Raw genomic sequence first — 23140 nt, 5'->3', positions numbered from 1 at the left:
TTGCCCTTTTCCTTTATGTGTGGGCCAGTCATGCCCAGCCAAAACTTCTCATTAATTAGGTCCCATCTGTCCTTCGTGCTCTAGGAGGATCTTTTCTAAAATTCTCTATCATACTTGATAGTAGCCAAGTCTCCAGCCACAGGACAAAATTTCTGCATATGTCTCAAACTGTGGGACAGCTGCCATTCCTGCTCAGGGTAGGCTGACTGAATTACTCCTACAAATGCAATGTAGCCCACAGGCCAATTGCTGAAAGAGCATTCAACCAGCTTCTTGATTATCTGGTGCTGCACTTCTTCTCTACTTCTGGATTCTTGCTGAGTGTCAGATGCTGTGGTACCCCTCTTATTCTTCATAGGGGCCAGATCTGCCCAAGATTTTTGTTCCTGACCTGCTTGCCCTCTGGTTCTTGGCAAAGCTTGCTGCTGGGACTGCTGCATTTTCTTTCCCTTGAGAGGCATCCTAGAACTTAAGAAAAACACACCGGCCCCTTCCCTCACTACTCCACAAACAGCCAACACTAACAAACATATAGTGATTCAAGTTTTTTTAAAGATGTGTTACAGATGCACTTGCTTGCAATAGAAAGTAACCAGAAAGCCTTTTATGTTGTTATGGGGTTAGTGCCCATCCAGATAGCCCTCCTGCTATTGCCCCTTAGCTGGATGACTCAGCCAACTGCAGCACTGCTTTGCTCTCCCCTACTAGTCCTCCTAGTATTTCTGCCATGCACCTGTTGTTTCTTCAGCTGAAGGGAGTCTTTTACCAGTTCAAGGGCTCAGCTCTGATTCCCTTATGAGTATATTCCTTTAGTCCACCTCCCCTTGAGCCACTCTTGTCTTGTGTTATAGTCCTTGTAAGGGCTTTTTTTCAGTATTTGGAACAATACTCTTACCAGGACTGTTATACTATGTGGGTGGCAAAGGCATGAGCCACCAGCTCAGAGATCCTTATAAGGACTATATGATGTGGCTGCAGCAGCCTTCATTAGCATCTTCCTCCCTTCTGCCTGTTTGCTTGTCAGCTAGAGCCAATCAGTGCCATTGCTCCCAAGACAGATCACTGCTGATGCCATTTCTGCTGCCTTCTTCATTGTCTCTGGGTTGCCTGCAGCTGTCCAATCACCCGCTGTTGCCTTTGCCTTTGTTTTCTCCACGAAACTCCAAATCAACTGCTGGCTGGTGCCCTGAGAAGGTGGCACCCAATCAGACTGAAACGTACCCCCTGGTTTTTTCTAGCCCCACTCAGCAGCCAGCAATTTCAAACTCATTGGTTGTTGGGTTTTCTCCTTCTTTCTGAAGCGTATTCTAGCCACATGGGGCTCTGGGAAGAAGAGAGTGACCCAGTGCCATTGCTGCTCCATTCCATGGCACTTCATGCTGCTGTGCAGTAAGTCACAAAGAGCTTTCCTGGGAAATACTAAGGATTCATCTTTGGCAAAGGTTCCATGGTTGCCGGGAAACCACCAGGAAGCATCTCTGTGTGTTCTCCTTGGAAAGCCTTCAGATGTGTGTGAAATCATTAACTGGCCATTCCTAGAAAATTAAACCATTTTCTGTTTGCTGTCAGTCTGAGATATTTTGAAAATGTAGTAGGCTTTCTGGTTTTACTCTAATTGCTCCACACCAAAATGGAGAGGGAGGGAGAGAAGGTCTTTTTGTTAACTTAACCAATGCCATGTATGGATAGGAAATGCTGTGCAATACATTTTCTTAGAGTAATCACAGTGGATATATCAATAACGCAAAGTTCAAGATGTGCATTAAGCAGAAATTACATTTTAAGGAAAAATCCTTTCATATAAAAAGCATTAGGATGACTTATAATTAGGTAATTATTAAGAATGCATGTACCTTTCAGCATAATTAATGACACTTAAAACAGGAGAATGTGAATGGCAATCCATCTATTTTAAATTATGCTTAGAAATTAGCACAGCTCAGAAGAAAACAAAATAAATGTAAGGCTCTTGGCTTAATAGGTATAGAATTGGTAGACTAAGCTTGCATTTAAACATAGAAACACACAAAGAGTAAACAGTAAATATAATAAAACATAGGGGAAATAATAATCATTTTACAGTTAATCTAACTGTAGGATATTTTCCATAACTAATATTAATGTTATCTTAGCTAATTTCTCAAACAGAAAAAATGTGTTGTGTAAATAAGCCCTGTATGAAATGTGCAAAGTAAATGATAATGAATTGATCCTAATGATTTCTAATAAGTATAGACAAAAAGTTTTAAGAAGAACAAATGTTTTTTTCCTTCTAAGGGTATAGCAAATTAATAAATAAAAACAATATAATAATAGGATCTGTGGACTGATGAAAAGAAAACCAAAGTATCAAAGCTTGCCTCTGTGGCTTAGGTCCAGACTATCTTAAAGACCACTTCTCCTCATACGAACCTGCAGGAACACCAAGATCTGCAGGAAATGCTTTTTGTATGTATATGATTGTAGCCTAACACTGCAGACTTGATCTTATCTATGCAGAATTTAGTGCCATTAATGGCAAATGTGGTCTACTTCCAATTAAGTAGGCATAAAACTGAAGTATTAATGATGCATGTTATGTAAAAAAGATTCTATTCATAACTGATTTTTTTTAAAAAAAACACACCACATGAACAATGTCTTTAAGAAACTAAATTTGAATCAGCTAATATCTATACATTACCAGCCACATTTACGAACAGATTTATAATTTAAAATAGCCCCATAGGAGTTATCCCAAATGTGTGTGAGCTAGTACAACTTCCACTAGCTCTTGAAATTTACCTGAATTAATTTGGGGGGGAAACTCAACTTGCCTATGGAGTTTATCACACGGGGCACTTACTGCTGCCCAAATGTTGCTGAAGTGTTACCCAAATGTTTCAGAAGTGCCGGAGGTGGGATCATCCTTCGTGCTTCTGAAATGTCATAGAGGCTTTCTGCTTTCCTTCCGTTGCAGAAGCATTCACAGGGAAGCCTCAGAAAAACCATTTTTATTAACGAAAGATCCCGTTAATAAAAATGGCTTTTCTGAGGCTTCCCTGCTAATGCTTCCACACTAGAAAGAAAGCAATGTTTGGGCAGCAGTAAGTGCCCCGTGTGATAAACTCCTATGTGAGAGGGGGTAATGTGATATGCAGGATCCAGCACCAGCTATACCAGTACTCATGATGGAGACTCCAGGCACTGGCCCAATTAAGCTTCCTCAGGGTCAGCTTCAATCCACCCCTTTGGGATGGTCTGTTACACCCCTAACTGTTGTAAAGTCCATGATCAAACCTTCTCAATCTCCCAAACATTCAAACAAATTCTTCAGTTTGGAAACCTTCTCAGATTCCATCAGAAGTAATCTTACTTTTGGGTTTCCCATAGAACTTCCATGGGTTAAAAGTATAAATTTTACTTCCAAATATTACTTTCCCATTTGAGTCTTCATTCTTCCTGGCTTTCTGTGGACCTTTCTCTTCAGGTATCTATTGCCTCACCCAACCCTCTTTTTCCACTGTTCTCTTCCAATTCTCTGTATTTTTTTTTAGCTCTTTATGCTGTGATTTAAATGTGTGATCTTAGTATGGATACTACTATATATACATGGATACCATGTAGAGTGGTGTGCAGCATCACAGCACCCTGGGGGCGAAGTCAGGGCATGTGTCATGTGGACACCACACCCCGACTCTGCCCTCAGGTCAGCCTTAACAGCCGGTCTGCACAGGACTTTAAACCATTTTTGGTCACTATACATTAGGATAAATTATTTTATAACTATACAATTATTATTGTGTATGAAGCCCTTTTAGTTTAAGATTGAGCGGAGCAAAATGCCCTCAAGGACACATGTATGATCAAGATGAAAGAACACACAAACTAGGAGAGGTTGCAGCAGTTCCTTTCTGCCAGACCCTACTGGGAAGGGCAAGATTCTGCTTCTCTCTTCTCTCCCTGCTTTTGACTTGAGTGAAAATGATTTTGCACACTGAACTCAGTTTGCAACAACTGAAACAAACTGAGGACAAAAGTGGAACCTGGGAGCAAAACAGGAATTTGACATATTAAAATACCACTGAAAATGTGGAATGACAGAGGATTAAGGCAGTTGCCTCTCCCAAATTAGATCTATTGGAAGCTAAAGACCAACAGAAGGGAATCAGGACAGGGAAGGTTACTTTTTAAAAGGAAATATATTCAGGGTAGCAGCATTGGCTGTGCAGCAAAATACAAAACAAAAAAAACCCCAAATCCACAAAACAGTGATATTTTATTGTGTTCTGGAAGGCCATGTGGCCAAGAAGAAGCATGGCTTCTATCTGCATTGTGATCCCTCCAAACCATTTTCGCTGATAACCGAAGTGGCATCTGAGACAAAATGTAGGCCTATGATTCTTAACATGGCCACCTTTCTTCTCCTATGTGATTTTTAGCATTTTTGCCTGATGAAGAAGCCAGTGAACCTTTGAAAGCTTGTATGATATATTACATGCATCATATAAGCCTTGTACAAGATATCGCTGTTTTGTAGATTTTGGATTGTTTTGCATTTTTAAAAGGAAGTCATTGTGTTGCTTGCTAAGGATCGAAGGTGAATGTTTAATTAACATTATCCGTTTACTTTTAAAACTTAGTTTCATTGCAAGGAACATTACCTTTTATTGCTTACCTCCTCAAGTGTGCGCTCTCTCTCTCTCTCTCTCTCTCTCTCTCTCTCTCTCTCTCTCTCTCTCTCTCTCTGTGTATGTGTGGTCAGGACGGTGTACTTTCCTGAAAGATAGTAGCTTCTCAATTGACCAGAATCCACCACAGCACTTTTCTTACTGTAATGCAACACTCCTTAGCCTGCCCAGAAAGTCAGACAAATATCCTAAAATGGAGTACAGAATGATGTGCTAGCTATGGAAAGTACTGTTGAGTAATAAAGACCGCCTGTTACTAATTTCTTTAAGAGATTTTATTCATTCATTCATTCATTTTATATCTTGACTTTTTGCAAGTATGGAACCCAAAAATCAAGAAATCAAGAAAAGTATTCATCTGCCAGAGAAAGGACAACTGAGCCTAACTGTGTAGGATCCTCTGCAGGGGAGTGTTCCACATCTTTGGAGGAGCCACCTAGAATGCCTTCTATCTTCAACTGATGTGCCTGCGATGGTGTTGGGGGAAAAAAAGCTTTCCCCTGTGGATTTCAAAATTGGGACAGGCTCATATTGTTGGTTCTCATTCTGTTAACCTTTAAATATAAAAGTATCCTTTATCCTCATTATTCAGAAAACCAATGTGTATCAGATAAAAGCATGAATTTTAATGTGCTACTTCCAAGCTATGAAATAAATTACACACACACACACACACACACACACACACACACACATATATATATATATATAGAGAGAGAGAGAGTGTTTCATTATTTGGTTCACATATGAGTAGATGGTATCTGCTTTTACCTTTTATTGTAAACTTTTCTATCACCTGTCAGGTAGTACAGTGGGATTAATAATCCTCATTAAAAATTGGTTCCATAGCAATTAATGGGAGACACATGATTCACATAGTGCCATGAGCCCACTTCAAGCATTAATTATATGAAGGGTGGCTCCTATGATTACCAGGGAGCAAGGCTACCCTCTTGGAAGTGAGAGGAGGGTAGACTAAAGGTAAATTTATTATGCAAATTGCTTTGGATTTTCGCACATTCAGATCAATGCTTAAGTGTTGTCACTCTCCTGCACAAATTTGTATCTATTCATGCTCCTTCTGCTGAAATTGCACAGGCATGAATCCATGAGAAATTGATGGACAGCCACAAATTCAATATTGTGGATACTCCAGTAAAAACCATGGATCCTTTTTCAGTGGCGTTTATGGAGTCCCCACCCCCACTGCAATAATTCCTCCAAACACATGTAGCCAGATCACCGTCTACTGGATTTGATGGAGGAGTATTTTAATTCTGTAAACAAGCCCAAGACTATGAGGGGAAAAGAGTAGGCCCACTCTTACATCACACTGCCACTGACCCCATCACCAGATATCTGTGAAATAATGGAGATATCTCCACAAATGAATTCTATGCATGGACAATTGCTCTCATCTTCTGTGCAATTAGGACCCTGGATCACTGGGAAGTTTATTGATGAGCAACTGCTCACACATAGACTTTATCAAGACAGAGAGATCCACACGAACTTGTGGATATGTGTTGTTTCAGAATGCCGCCAGCTGTTTAGGCCTTTTCTTTGGTAATTGTGTAAAGCCCCTTTCACTTAATTAACATGCAAAGGGAGTGTTAATGACATGACAGCACATTTCTTCAGGCAATAGCATAGGTAATAGACCCAGGTCTAGCTACTTTACCTTCAATAATGACATTTTAGGAAGGCTGCTGTCATTAACTCTTCTACTTGCAGAGGGAAGACATCTCAAAGATGCACTTACAGCTGTAAAATGTGACTGTGATAAATATGTGTTTTTTAACAGTGATATCAACTGGCATCTTGCCCATGAGATTGTAAAATGGCATTAGAATGTTTTAACTGCTAATAATTGATGTGGTAGGTATTGTTTCCCAGTGCTCCCATATCCAGCCCTTTTGAAACACTTCAGCCAATGCATTGCCAAGATGAAACTGTAGGTTTTTGAGCATTCTCAGAAGTAAATATGACTATGGAGTAGAGATGTAATTCTTCACTAATTTTCTTCTGGAAGGAAGCAACAAGTATTTTTAGCAATTTTCTTCTTGGTGAAAATGTCTTTGAAAACTACATAATTATCAAAGCTCATTGAAAATTCAGGATTTATTCTGCTCAAAAGTTTGCATGTGTTTCATTTGCACAGAAAACTACATTTTGTGCTCAGAAAACATAGTTTTCTGCACATAACAACTATTTCCTATACACCAAATCTTCTATTTTTGTGCATGTTTGCCATGTACAAAGTCTGTACAGAATAAGTCTGAGACTGTTGAAATGCTTGTCAGTCTACAATTCTTAACAAAGAAAGAAAGAAAGAAAGAAAGAAAGAAAGAAAGAAAGAAAGGGGATTTGACATTTTTCTCAGTATTTTTGAATATTCTTTCTATCCCTATGATGGTACTTGGTCACTGTAGTTATGTTGATGATACAGGATATTGGCTTTCATATATGTAAACTTTTCAGGGAGATCAGTCAATGGGAAACTGAAGTATGAAATTAAATTTAGGGCAAGCAGCAGTTTTCTTTAAATAAAAAAAAGGTTGTTAGCAGGGTGAGATATTAACTTATAGTTTTACAGGCTAGCTCTCAGTGAAACCTTACTTATTTATATACTCACTGCATTTATAGCTTCTTTATTTGCCACCAAGTCATAACCCAACCAAGGTAGGTTACAACATCATATTTGTGCTTATATGATTAAATTTATGCTCCATCTATCCTCTCAGAACACTAGCCAGGATATATGGTTCTCCAAGTATTCATATGCACACATTATTCTGTCTTTGCAACAACCTTGTGAAGTGAGCTGCAGGGAAAGATAGTGCTTTGCCCATTCAAACAGTTGGCTTCATGGCTGACTGAACAAGCAGATATAGCCTACCATCAGAGCGATAGTTCTTGGGGGCGAGGGTCCCTTTTGGACTACACTTCCCAGCATTCTATGCCCAAAATGATCACTGGCCATGTTTAAAAGGGAATTCTGAAAACTGTGGTCCCCAAAAATGTAATATTTCCAATCTCTGTTCTGCCACATGGGTTCTCAGTTTACATAAATTTGAGAAGAAAACAAGACAGTAAAATAAGCAGTGAAACCTTACATCTGGAAGTACTAAATATGAGCACATGCAGAAATTAAAGTAAAAAATACTTTGTTGCTTATGGAATCCTTCCGTAGAGACAAGGCTGGGGAAATTTTTTTACCAGAAGTAGATTCATCAGGTAACTAAAATAAGAGATAAATTTGACTGATCAAACTCATTCCATCTTAACCTCCAGATATATTCTATGGGCAGCAGATAATGAGATATGCTATTTTAAAAGTAGCAAATTACACCTTGCAGTGTGATTATTTTAACAATAGGAGTGAGATAACCTATGGGCATTATTTCTTTCATGAGTGGGACTATATTATTGAAACAGGAATTATCCAATTACATGTGTATGTTATCAGGTTGTGAGCAGGCTGAGAAATAAACCAGGCTAAATGAAACCAGGAAACTGTAAGTAAAGTAAAGCAATATTTTGTTGTTACTGCTACAGGCTTAGTTAAGGATTAGCGTAATTCAAAACCAATACCTTCATGAAAAGTAAGAAAGTTGTTGAAATTTTTAAAAAATACACACAGGCAAACTACTAGGAGGATTAAATTTTCATTCTAAAAGTTTGGGATATTTTAGATTTAAAAAACTCTGTATCTTCACTAATACTGTGGCATGATTTCTATGCTCTGTCCTCACCATGTGATTATGCTTGATGGAGTATTTGTGAGTGTCTATAGGATAAAGGAATGGTGAGGCATCAGTATATGCAATATAATCTGTCCCTGTTCCAGTAAAATACATAATAGTGAACACCGTCATTCTCCATTAGGACTATACTGTGGTGATATCTACTTTCTTGACTCTGGAAAATTGATTGCTACAGCATAACATTTTGAATGAAGAGAACATTTTTAGATACCATAAGTTTAGTTTGTGGAGGCTTGCACTAAAAATACATCTTCTGCAGTTTCTAATGCTACCACTTTCCCCCAACAGAAATGCAGAGGACTGAGTCCATGTAAAAGGAGAAGCAAAAATAGCAAATGGTGCCATATTTATATTTCAGTAGTCAGAATACAAATAAACATCCTTGGTGAAAACACATCACTGCTTCCAATTAAGGCAATATAATTGCATGCTTTGAACTGGAACAATGGAAAAAATCTGACAATCCATTGTGTTTATATGAGACACAGACTTCAGAGACATCTAAAAAAATCTCATCTAATCTGTATAATGCATCTACTATGAACTACTTTTTGCACAACATTTGAGTATTGTGTGCAAATATACTGCAGGCAGATAAACAGAAGGCATCACTGATAAATAAGGGTTTGAAAAATGAATGAAATCAACACTCTTTAGGTGGTTTCCTGAAAGTATTCTTTGATTACTAGTTTGGATTTTCTTTCTGTTTCTTCAGATGTATTTTAAAAAAGAAAATTAGGACAAAGGGCAATTTGTACTTTGCTACCATTTTCTGGTTTTTACTGATATTTTCTTAGTGAATTGTGTCCTTTGTTTTTAATTGAATCACCTAAAAGCACAGTAACTATGTTTCTGCTGGCCAATTATATGAAGACAGAGAATTCACAGACCTAATGAAGATAACATTAAGAATCCACAATTAGTTGCAAGAGATAAAAGCCCCTCTTTAACTCCTTTGGGGTCCCCCTTTGGAACCAAAAGACACAATAGCAATTAATACTCTCTCAATCACCACAGTGCAAATGGTGAGATAGCCATATGCTTGTCAACTTTGCACTGAATTTTCACAGATTTATTATATACTAATCCAGTAAACTGGAATATAGTACATACTATTCCATAGCCGAGGGCCTGTGATGTCCTCACAGGGAGTCCATGAAGGATTGAAAGACTGAAGTCTCCATAGCCTACTTCCTTCCACAGCAGAGTGGCCACATGACAGGAGCCAAGGCAAAAGCTGGCTGGCTGACCTGCGAGTTGTCATTCAGTCTGCACCAGTGGCAAACTGGTGTGAAGATACTGTTGCAAATGTCAAAGAACATTATTCGGTTAAAATATATAGATTGTTATTTCCTTGTCTCTCTGCTGCTAAGTTGACAAACGTCCCTCAACTGGCAGCTGTTTGTGCATAGGTGTCCATGTGATTGGGATTCCCTACCACATGAAGATTTGATGTGAAACCTGTAAAAACCTGTGAATGAATACTTTTTGGACTTAGGCCTACTCCATGCTAGTTGGTTTGGTATACATTGAATGTAGGGGAGAAAGCAAAACTAACAGAATTACTCACTCTAGTGAGTTTTTGTTTCTTAAAAATCCAACTTTGAATTTATGTATTCAATATTTTTAAGATGCTGAGTCAGGCTTCTACTTCTTTTTTTCTGACAGGCTCATCATTTCTAACAGCGATATGGGAGACAAGTAAAACATGCTCCAATTGAGGTTATATCTCTTCACTCTGACCACAGAAACTGATTGCATTTTTGGTTTGGTTCTTTTTTTATCTAAGGAGATTATTGCCCTTATTAAAAACCTTACTGCTCCCCAGCGGGATACAGTTGGGTTTCAGGTTGCTACCAGGTATTATCAGACTTAATTTGCTGCCAATTCCACCGGGCGATTGCAACACATCTGCATTCTGGGTCCCAGGTGTGTTTTGGAGGCCATTTTTCCAAGATGGCAAGCTCCCTTTTTTTGCAAAAGCTGCCTCCGAAGGGCTCCTGGGACCTGGGATGCAGCTGAGTTGCAATCACCCGGTGGAATCAGCAGTGAATTAAGTCTGATAATACCTGGTAGCAACCTGTAACCCAACCGTATCCCTTTGGGGAGCAGTTGGGTTTTAAGTAAGTGTGATAATCCCCTGTGAATGTGCCAAAATTTGCACATTTCTTTATGAACAGGATGAAAACAAGAAACTAGCAGATTAGGTTATCTTCAATGAATGTACAGCGGCAGGGTGAGCACTGTGGGAAACTCATTGCAATATATAAAGCTAGTTTAATATCCATTTCAATAAGTTACAGAGTTAGAAGGTTAAAGAGACAATTTTTAGATGAGTTAAGCTTAACACAGCGAGAAGGCATATTTCCAGGAAAAGTAGCAATGAAAATAGTGTTATTAAAACAAAAGATTTGAGTTGAATTGGAAGCTGTGTGTGTTTGTGAACTGGAAATTGGCTTGGGACTCTATAGTGTTATTTGCCAGTTGTAATGTGGCATTAGTGGTCATTCAGCAAGAATTGATTTGCTTTTGTTTTGTTGTACTACTGTCATCGACATGGACAGTACAAGTCTCCAGCAGCAGTGGTGTCACTAGGCAGCTGTGGGGGGTGCGGACTGCTCCAGGTGACACCCTGAGGGGAGTGGCACCACTGTTCCTCAAACACCTACCTTTTGGCAGAAACAGGCTGTGGCATTCACCTGCTTCCATTTAAAATGCTCTAAGAGATGATGGGAGTGGAGTAAAGCTCAGTGGGAAAAGAAAGAAGAGGCCCCTATCATAGGGTTTTCTTAGCAGGTTTCTTCAGGGGAGGAGGAGTTGCCATCCTCTGAGGCTGAGAGAGTGTGACTTGCCCAAATTCAGTTTAGTGGGGAATCAAACCCTGGTCTCCAAAGTTGTAGTTCAATGCTCAAAACATTACACGAAGCTGGCTCTCAAAAATAATAATGCTGTTACATTATTATATTATTTATTTTATTAAAATATTTTGCCCTTCAAAAAGTTTTTTTTACAAAATCATGAACTTTTAAATAAGCCAATTTTAGATGCTATTGGCATAGCAACTTTTTGAATAAAAAGGTATCAGCAATAAGCTGTCTTGGGAATGTATTGATTCATTCACAGTGTGACATGGTACAGTACCTTTTCACTGTTCAGGAAGGCAGCTTGCTACAAAAATGAGTAATTGTTGTTTGCTGTGCCTTTTCCAAGTATTTGAAAGTTCAAGCTACTTATTTCTACAATAGCACTCAGCTACTGATGGAAATCAAAGCTGCTCCAGGCATTCTGAATGTAGCCTTTGAATTAAGCAAGATGAAGTAGGTCATACCATCCATTTAGAGGATGACTGGAGATGGCATTGGCTCATAACCTAGGAATCACTAGGAGTGATATCCCCCCCCCATTTCTTTAAAGCTGATAAGTGCATATTTCATGGTTGCTGTTGTATCACTGTCCCCGGGGCCCCTACCCCCGGGGAAGGCTGGGGAGGGGGTGGTCCCTCTATGTATAGCTCACTGAGTCGTTGGGGAATTGCTTGCTCAACAGCAAAGTTTAATGTGCTTCAGAGCTGAAAGAGAAACTAAATACCACCCCAAAGGGAGAGGAGGAGTGTTACTGCACACTGCCCCTTGCTTCTTCCTTGAACACCCAACAATCCGGATAGTCCTCCAAACTTAAGGCTTCTGTGTCCTTAGCCTTGTTGATACTTTTCTGCCCGTTCAGCTTCAGCTTTTTCAAAGCAACCAGACTGTCAGCCTCAGAGCCAACAACGCCCTTGTATATCCCAAAACCAGGGAGGATGTCCTCCAAACCTTCCCTGGTATGCTAGGGAAGCCCCCCAGTTTTCAATAGCAGTGGATCACCTGTTGGTGTCTAGCAAGGGCGTAAGCCCTGGGTCTCTGGAGGAGTCAGGCTCCAGCTCCGAAATCATCCCAGAGGTCTACGGCGACTCAGAGCAGCTGTCCACCTCTCATGCTGGGCCCCCTGGATTCTCTCTCACCCTTCGTCCCATACACCACACCATCCTCATCACCCTTTTCCTCTTTCATCCTCCTCCTTGGACCCGCCTCTCCTTCATGCTTTGAATCCTCTCCCTCCAGCCCTGGCCAGGTCCCAGGTGTTTCCCTTTCCATTGCTCTGGTCCCTGCTCCCCTCATCTTTCTTCCATGATGGACCACTTTCCTGCACTCCACCAATCTCTTTGTCACAAGCACTCTTCAGTGTTTTTGGGTAACATGTCTCTTTGTTGAAATGCTTCTTGAAATGCTTAAAATGGAACGGCTAATTAATATGTTTGTCCTCCATAGATGAATGGGTGGGACACATGTAAACTACAAGGCTGTTTTCTACTGGGGCCTAACAATTGACCATCTTGACCAATACTGTCTTCTTCAGATGGTAGCATCACCCTGGAAAGTCTAAGGTAGATATCTTTCTCAATCCTGCCTCTTAAAATCCTTTGATCTCACAATGACAGTAACTAAAGCATGCACCCTTTGTGCAGACAACCTCAAGGACTCAGTGAAGAAAAATGAAAAATTGGCCAATGGCAGAAAATAGACTTTCATTTAGAAACCATTGTGATGTTAGCCCTGTTGAAGTATTTGGCATGAAAGCTGAAGGTGTGCCATGCAGTAGTAGGCCCATATCTTAGATGCCAAGTTGTGATCTGCATCATTCTGAAACATACACATCAGACCTTTTCATGTTTGTGACTATTAAAGAGCTGAGTTGGGTTTAATGCATAATAATTTAATGTATAAGAATTTGTTGTTTCAGAACAGAATCATTCCCAATATCTTTTTTACAAGCAGAATAACCTCTAAATACAACTACTAATATTTACTTAGATGTAAGAGATGCTTTATAGCCAGAGATCACTATCCCTAGGTGCTTCTCACCTAAATTAATTTGCTAGTTGAGGAAGATAACAGAAGAAAGTGGGGGAAAGGTCTTCCTTTGCCAAGATGGTACCCTTTGCTGGCTCAGGGTGCTTGGAATTAAAGTTCAACATATCTAGAGGATGCCAACTTGGCTAGAATAACAAGGACTAAATTTGAGGAAATGCAAGAACTCAATTTTGGGCTTTATTTCAGAAAAAGATGAAGATTGCTACTTACATTATTATTTATGTTAGGTCAGGTCAGGTCAGGTCATTCCATGTCAGGTTTTGTAATCTTGCATGATTACAGCCTTTGGAACTTTAAAACAAATAAACATCACACTCTATTTGTTTTCTTATCATAACATATCAAAGGATTGTATATCAAATTATTTCTCTTTCAGTGGGGTTTCTTTTATTTTCTTATCCCTGGTGAATTCCTAGAATATGCTCTTGTTCTTTTGATGAAAGCCAATTATAATGGGAAGGGTGGTCAGTTGTGTGTGGCCCTTTCAGCTATGTGAACACTAGATAACTGGAGGTTAGACATTAAATATTTCTCTAATGAGCTGAGGGGTGAAAGGGAACAACAATAGTAGTCATAAAAGCAAAATACCCTACAGACTGTAGCAGATGGGCCTAAAGCTGTCCTGAATATCAACACTTGTGCAGATAGCAAGAAAATACGAATAAAATCTGTAGAAAAGTACATGGTATATAAATTGAACTGATTGACCAAAGATATATTAGCAATCCAGAAATGTGCTGAAAGTAGCATTAAATATATCTTGGGATTTCATGCTTGTGATTTTCCATATTTAAACTAGCAATAGCTGTGGACCAAGATCATGCAACTGATATAGGGAATTTTAACCCTTCCCACCAGCCACACAGTTTAAAAGTATCATGCAAATATGTGGTGTGCCCTGAAGCTGCTTTGTGGGACAGTTGTCAATTAGGAAATGATATTGTTAAGAAAATCTCAACTGCCCATTTAATCCTCAGCTATCAGTATCGTAATTTCAGTTTGAATTTCTCCTCCCTTAAACTGGTATTCTTAGAACAAAAACAACACAAATTCCTGCCAGATCTGATCTTGTGAGCCTCATGTTCCCAGCGTCATATTTTCATATTCTCAAAAAAGTTCTCAGATTAAAATCAGAAGACCAATGGCTGAGTAACATCAGGGTCACCAAAAGGGTGTGGCTAGGAACTAGTAGGCAAAAAATTAATAACAGGGAAGAATAGATTTTAAAAATATTTTTTTAAGCAGAGAAACCTCATATCTTGAGTTCAGGAAAGCATTTTTTAAAAATCTCTAATTCAGTAAATACAATGCTCTATGTATGAGGTCATGCATATGCATATGTATGCATCATTATTTAAATCAATATAATACATAATACAACATTATAAAATCAAAATATTTTTATCAGACCCTGCTCAGAATTCCAACATTCCCAATCTATGACCACTGTATAAGCTCTGTCTTCATGCCCACTCTCTCTACCCAATTCAGAGCTGGTTGGTGAAATCCTAGCTTCTCCAACAGTCATGTAGTCACCTCACAGCCTAACCTACTTCAAAGGGCTGTTCAGATTTTTAAAAAAGGGATGGTGGGGAGGACTAATGTACAATACTTTTAACTCCAGAGGCTAAATAGAATGAAATGAGTACTGTTGATCCTCTGTATCTGCAGGTTCTTTATCCATGGATTCAACCAACCACAGCTTGAAAATATTCCAGAAAAAAAATCCAGAAACTAAATCTCACTGTTTGCCATTTTACATATTGGTCACCATTTTACTACATCATTGTATATAATGGGACCTGAGCTCCATGTATTTTGGTATCCATGAGGGGAAGAGAGGGAGGTGTGCCCTGGAACCAAACTCCAGCAGATGCCAAGGGCCCACTATAGGTGGTGGGGGAACATGTCTGTCATAAAGAATTCTACGCATTCCCATTCCCTTTTCTCCCTTAAGCTACAATCCTGTACACATTTATGTAGGAGTAAGTTCCAGTGAACCCTTTGGGATTTACTTCAGGGTAGATATGTGTATGATTGCATTGTTAATGTAAATAGAACATTGCTTTGTGAGGAAGGGACTTTCAAATTAGACTAAGGCCTGGTACAGACTGGCAGTTTGAGGCAGCCTGGGGCCAAAATTAGGGCTTGGGAGTGTGGCGTATCCATATGTTCCTGAGCCCTAGCACGCGGCGGCAGTACCATCATGGTGGTCTCCTGTTCACATGGGGGCCACCATGATGACACAAGCATGGTGCAGCGTCCACACATCACGGTGCCACGCTTGCATCATCAATACACAACAGTACACCAGTGGTATATTCATGGCAGTAGCCGTGCGCACCAAGGGAGTGAATAAAATCAGCAAAACTGTGGAGCTTATTGCATGGGGCTTGGGGAATGCAAATGGAGCAGAATGGAAGGAAGTGGGGAGGGAATAAGCTCCCCTGTCTTAATATCTGAAAAATAGAATTAATGTGAGAGAATTATTTTTTCCAAATCAGGAATGATTTTCTGCAATACATATATTATTTTAGGAAAATTAGAGATGGAAGAGAATCTAACAAAACAAATTAAGGGTGGGATCTGTGTACGGGAAAGATATATTTTGAGACAGCATGATGCACAGCTCTGGAGACATTGCAATTCAAAGGGAATTCCTTCAAGGAAATCCTTAGTAGGTTGTGGTATTTAGTTTTTTTCCTACTGAAAGAAGCAATTGGGATCATTCCTTCAAGCGGAAGGTTCCTTCCAGAGCTTGAGCATCTGCAGCACATTTTCCTTTACATCTTGCACTGAACCTGCTGGGATGTACAAGACTTGCCTCATCCTCTCCTCATCTCAAGAAAGGGGGTGCTAAGGAAGGCAACTGAGTGCAAAGTATTTGTCAGCTTTGAAGCTGGCTGCAAAAAGTCACTTTGCAGCCAACTATTTAGGAAAAAGAAGGGAGGAATCTGGCTCTCCTTAAGACAAACTGAAAACCCGAGGATGCAAAGGACCTGGCGTGATTTTCCCAGCCAATTCTTGACTGTTGGAGTGCATGTGTGTAGTTGCTCCCTAGGCCTGGCAGACTGAAGGCTTGTGTGGAATTTGGGGCAGTGCTCAGTTGTTTCTTAGCTTGTAAAAAAGGACTCAGCAAATTTCAGACGTATTTCATCAGAACCACATGAGGGGCATATTACTGTCCATTCTGTTTCTGCTAAAGCTACTATAATCAACATTTGGCAATGGCTTCTATATTTGCTGTGGTAGCTTTCTACTGTGCAAGAGGGACTGAGAGACTGCAGAGCAAAACATCTGCTTCCCTACCTGAAATGACAGCAAGGAAAGGTAAAGAAGAACACTGCTCTGATTTTGGCAGTGTAAATCATGGCAGTTGCCAATTCTGCAGTGGCAGAGGTTAAGGCTACCAAGCAGGGATGCTGGGTTTGTGTGCATTTAAAAATAGCTCTAGAAATTCACATTGAAGCCCTATGATACACTCACAGCCGCTAGAGCCAAGGCAGTGCAGTGCAGTTAGAAACAAATTTAGGCATGACACATTTTGCTTCATAATTCATTTCACAATTATCAGACTGACAAATACTAAAATTAAAATCCTGTACATACAGCTATTCTGAGTAGCCCTTGACTGGCACAGCTTCTCATGTGGTCTAGCTGCAATATAGCACGAGACAAGACACTGGCCTTTTTAATTACAAATTTTCAATCCATCAGATGATTTAGTGGGAGCTTTGCTATAAAGGCTTGGTATATAGTCACGCTTACGATTGTTTCTTATATTGGTTTGGTGATTTCCCAGTACAAACCTTTCTAGAACTCAATTCCACAATGGTTTTTTTTCTTTTAAAGACAAATGTACTATAATTGACTCATTTTTATGGGCTTAAAACTAGTTTGTTTAACAGAGGCAGATGGATTAGACACACATCTGAATGACTCATTGTGTACTGTGGCAGCTATGAGTTTAATTGAAAAATATATGTAAGCTGCTTATTTTATAGATATGTATAACAGGACAAACATATCAACATGGCAAAAGGGATTCTGATTGTTTGCAGCACTGGCATTCCTTCACTACAGATTGTTGTATTGGAAGAAATGTCTTTCCTCAATCTACTGCAAAACAGCAGTCTTAGAGATGCAAAATTCATCTTTAGCTGTAGAACAGGGTTCTGCCCATGCTTCTATTTCCTCCAGTAAAGAAAATATCCCTAAGGAAAGATCTTTACAGTGCCACTTTTTCTCCTCTCTTCTTTCTTCTTCTTTATTCATTTGCAAAGATATTCTTTCTCATGTCCCAGTGCCAATCAGGAATGAAGCTCAAGAGGCAAGTGATGGCAATGACATTTCTGTTACTAGGCTGTGACCTTCCCTTTTCTTTTAAATTGGCTTTAAAAGACAAAAAAAAGGACATCAAAATGAGACGCATACACCTGAAACCTAACAACTATTCGAAAGGTCACAAATCATAATCACTACAGTACCCTCTTTGCCCCCTTCACCCCATAATAATTTTAAAAACTGTAGAAAATATACGCTATTGTTATTAATTGATTGCCTTCATCAGTATCATTGACTCAATCAGTATCTATGATTGACTCCATCAGTACCATTCATCTCCCCCAGAGTAAATGTGGAGGGTTTTTTCCTCCATCCATACTTTGTCTACAAATAGATTTAATATTATGAAGAGATTAAGTAACACTCTATCATGCCAGTTCTTAACACAACCTTATAAATATTCTAACTGCATAATACCCTTTGATAACAGAGTGAAGGTTATGGAATGGTTCCTCACAAGGCTTCCATTTAAAATTCCCTGTTCTCTCCGGACACTTCTTTTCTGTGTCTAATATGTTCCAAGTTGCAGCTGTGAAATATTTTCCAGGTGCACAAACTATTCACTTATATCTTCTTTGAACTATTTTAACAATTTACTAAGAATTGGTATACTTACCAGATCTGGAACATAGCTTACTAAGAATTGTTTTATAAATTGCTTTTAAGATCATTGTTGGAGCAGGACCCATTGTTGGCCTAACATGAAAATCAGAGAGAGAAGTGGATTTTATAGGTAGGACTTTCTCGGTTGTGATGTCTACATTAGGGAACCTTTTCCAATGGGATGCATGGCTGATGCCCTCAGTTATAGAATCAGAAAAGGCTTTGAAAACTCATTAGGCTTGAATGGCTTTATACTAGTGTTTCTTATTTTAACCAAATTCTGTTTAATACATTTTTGTTGGTGTATTTGAATATTAATGGTTTATTAAAATATGATAAGGTACATTTTATTTCTATCTATACAGCTAGTATTAGGCCGTACTAGCCTCTTTACTGATAACAGCATTTTCCTCATGAGAAAAAAAAAATCTCTTAATAGAACTACACATCTATTAGGAGATCTTTTTTTCTGAGTTCTGGAAAGAGTATTGCTGATTCTCTCTCCAGGAAATCTAGTGGCTCCATAAGCAAGTGACATCCCATGTATGTTAGTAGACATACATCACATTACATTGCGTCTGTGTTAGGCTGAAGGAGCACTAGAATACTTTCTTTTTAAAAAAAAGTTACTGAGGCGGTCTGCCGCCGCCGGCTAGTCCGTGGGGGAGCCGGAGCCTCCACACGGCGCGGCTCCCCTGCGGACTGAAAAAGAAGCTCCAAAATGGAGCTTCTTTTTCCGTCGCGTTTGCGACGTAGCGAGGCGCCAGGGGCGCACTCACTACATCACAAGGGACGCGACACGTACAGATGCTCAGCGTCCGATACGCAAAGATGGCGCCGGCCATGTAGAAGGGCCGCCGCCATCTTGTACGGACAGAGTCCGTCCTAGGCCCAGGGGCGTCTAAAAGAGACACCCCTTTTTTAAAATGGGACGTCCGGAGGACGTCCCAAATGACAGTATAGAAAGCCTCTTTGTTCTTTTAAATGTTACTTTGATTTTTTAAATATTGCTTTTCCTTTCAGTTTGTAATCAAGACAGCCATAGTCTGTATCATCAGTGACTTTGTTTATCCTTGTGCCTTTCTTGTTCAAGATATGAGTAGATCAGACCTTCCATAGAAATATAACTGCCCATTTGGCAGGTTCTTTGGATTTGGGATAGCAATAGTTGCTATTCAGCAACTGTTGCGGGTTACTAGCTTCACAACGGATGAAGGCGCTCACACTGGATAAAACACAATTTGATACACTAACAGTTTTAGTGATGAAATATCTATCTCTCCCTTCATCTTATTCTCAACCCAGCAAGATCAACTCCTTTTGGGGCCAGATTTGGGCCATGCAGCACAATACCAGAGTGGCCTGTCCATCTGTTTCAGGCTAAAGTTATGCTTTCAGCAGATATTTGTTTTTCTTGGTCAGTTACTGTCTGATTAAACTGACATCTCATCTACTATACAATTCAGACTTCAGACTACAATTTTTTAAAAAAAAACTGTAGGAAGAGAGAGTGCTTAATCCTTCCTTGCAGCATTTCTTTCTCTAACTTCAGACAGTGTGATATGCAAGTTACAATTCTGTGGACATCCATAAAATGATATTGGGAGCTCAGTTCAATTTCCAGTGAATCTCAGCTTTCATTTAACAAAGAGCAAGCTTCCACCCTTATTGCAAATATACACCTGAAAAGTGGGGGTTAAAGAAAAGCTGAGATCTAACATATTTTGATGGATCTCCATCTTGTTCATCTCTCTCTTCCTGGAGAATCCATCCATCTCCTATGTGGGACTTCCATATTGCCATTTATGGGGAACAGCTACAACACATCCAGATATGAACAATGATAACATCATCCTCTGGTACCTCAGGAAGCTTCCAAGAGGTCAGGAGGATGATATTCTGATTGTATGTCCAGCTATAAGAACATAATTGGATGCTAAGCAGCTGTCTCCTGCCTTCCCTTAATGTCCATGTGGGAAGAGTAGGAAACAGGGAGTGTAGTAGTCTGGGAGCTGTTACACAAGGGAAGAATTGAAAATCTCCCTTTGCAACAACTATACAAAGACAAGCATCAGTGTAAGTTGATTTATGCCTGCGTCTGTCACCAACAGGGTAATATTAGGGAGTATGACCCATGGACCATAGTTAGTCTTACTACTGATTAAATGTGTTGGTTACAATTATGTGTAAACTCTTCCAAGTGGATTGCAAAGGGATCTGCTGTTCTCCCAAATTCTTTCCTGGTTCTTGTGAAAAGAAAACCAGTAAATTATAAAAGCAGTTTTTAAAAATGCAGAATTAATTATGTAAATAAGAAATTATGCAAATTTCCCCCTCTACATAATTTACGGAGGTCACAGAATGGCGCTTTTCTCAATGCAGTTTTTTTATTTTATTTTATGGGTGCCGAATGTTAATATTTTTAGCACAAATTTTGGTGTGAGGGAAAAGTAAGTGCTAGCCATTTATTTAATTAATTAAACATTGGCTAAAGTTGAAAAAGGGCAAAGCAAGGGCATTGAAGGAACTCATTCCCAAGAAGAGACAGAGGTAGTGAAGTTTTACAGGGCTGAATTAAATACAACCAGAAGGGTGAACTCACTTTTGCAAATATAAAAACTAACAGTTCTATGTTAACAAAGGCCATGGTGCAGACCTAGCTAGTGACAATCATTTTTACATAAATAAAGCCCATATATATGAATGAGAAATCTGTGTGTGTGTGTGTGTGTGTATCTCCTTGACTTCATTTATATAAAAATTATTTTCACTAGCCAGGTCTGCACTGTGGCTTTTGTTAACATCTAATTATATGTTAGTTGTTATTCCTAGTTGCAAACGTGAGCTCACCCAGGATTGTGGCTGCATTTTAATTCAGCCACTCAAGTTTTCCCTAGCCCTGCCTCATCTTGGAAATAAGTTCCTTTAGTGCCATTGTTGAGCCCTTTTCACTTTTCACCAATGTTTAAGGACTAGAGAGACTGAGATTGAGATTATTTTGGCTGAGTTTTCCATTACAGCTAAACTGTATCTCAATTTACATTTTTAAATCTGGCTTATAAACTAAAAGGTATAGGTAGATCTCAGGCTGAAGTCACACTGCAGAGATAATCCAGTTTAACAGCACTTTAATTGCCATGGCTCAGTGCTATGGAATCTTGGGAATTGGAGTTTGTTGTGGCACCAGAACTCTCTGGCAGGAAATGCTAAATGTCTCACAAAACTACAGTTCCCAGAATTCCATGGCCATGGCTATTAAAGTGTTGTCAAACTGGATTATTTCTGCAGTGCAGATGCAACCTAGGTCTCGGTACAACAGTCAGTCGACATACTGTATAAAGAAATGGGAAACTGTTTAAATGGTCACCATTTAAAATGTCATGGCAGACAGAAACTTTGAAGTTTTTACAAACAGTAGGCAGCAACTGAAAGATAATCAGAGGCAACTGCAAAGTATAGGCTAAGGGGAAACACAGTCATAGAAAGCCAAGACCACTTTGATAATTGGTTAGTTGCCACTTAGTCTCACATGTGGGAAGAAGTTGCCACGAATTTCTCAAAGAAAGAATACCAGGAGAGTCCAGCCCACAAATCAATGATGTTGGCAGTTCAGAAGAAAGTGTGGCACACAGAACAACAAAACAAACAAAGAGTGAGAAGCTGGTACAATCACCAGAAAACACGGTTGACCATGACCTCTTAAAGATCACAACAGACCAGTGGTCAAGGTGAGTTCCATACAGTGGGCTGTGTGCTAGTAACCTCTAGCAACAACAACTGAATGAACATTCTTTATTAGAAACTATTGAAAGGAAAGATGTGCCATGTCAGGGATGATGGGAGTTGTAGCTCTTCACCTCTAGCTTGAACTCACCACCTGGTTGTGCACCACGCTGACCAGTTTTGGCCAGTTGGTTATAGCTTAGCAGAGTTACAGAGAATAGGCTGAAGACCCCGACAAACTCTCCAAGCCTTCTCACTCTTGCTTCCACAAAAGTCTTCACCCTTCTTCAGGATCCAGCTGGTTCTTGTAGGTTCACCCAAGACACCAGACAACTCAGTAGTCTTAAATAAAAGATCTACTTTATTCTACTATATACAGCTCCAAAACTATCCAACACAACTCCAATACAGCAATACTCTACTCCTCACTATCCACTACCCACTCTACAACCCACAAAATACATTGGGATGCATGGTCATTATTATAGTCAATGCATGGTACCACCCACTGTTGTCTGTTTCCACCCAGTAGGCGTGTACATCATTCTCATTGGTTCTCTTGGTTCATCCTACAATTAATGATTTCATCATCTCAGCCTTGACCACTTAACAATTGTCAGGTGTGTCCAATTATCCACTTTACATTTCTTGTCCTTGGCATTCAGGACTTGTTAATTGTATTACCATTTACACCTGTGTGGTTCTCAATTGGCTTCTGCTGAGTCACCCTGACTCTCACATACATGTTTTATTTCATTTACTGTATATCCCATGTTGCTTTTTCCTTAACATGCCAATATGTATAGGCCTCTGAAGTAAAATAAGAAGTAGGAGGGATGTGGGATTTGAAGGACAATCAGAAGAGCTATTCACAGTGTGTGAGAGAGAGTGTTAGGTGAAGAGAGGACAGTAGATCCAAACCTGCTGTGTAGGAGCTTATTAAGTGAAGTACAGAGTAAGATGTGTTGAACAGATGTGAAACAGTGATCAAAATACTTTAAGATTCAGGTCATAAGTAAGTGGGAAATTAACAAAGAAGTCCAAGAGGAACAGTCACAATTGACTTCAGAGGAAATGTCTGAAAAAGTGAGAAGGTTAGTGAAAGGAAAGTTGAAAGGGAACA

Source organism: Sceloporus undulatus, chromosome 4 (assembly GCF_019175285.1).
Source record: "Sceloporus undulatus isolate JIND9_A2432 ecotype Alabama chromosome 4, SceUnd_v1.1, whole genome shotgun sequence".
Classification (NCBI taxonomy): domain Eukaryota; kingdom Metazoa; phylum Chordata; class Lepidosauria; order Squamata; family Phrynosomatidae; genus Sceloporus; species Sceloporus undulatus.
This window is presented reverse-complemented; position numbering follows the sequence as displayed.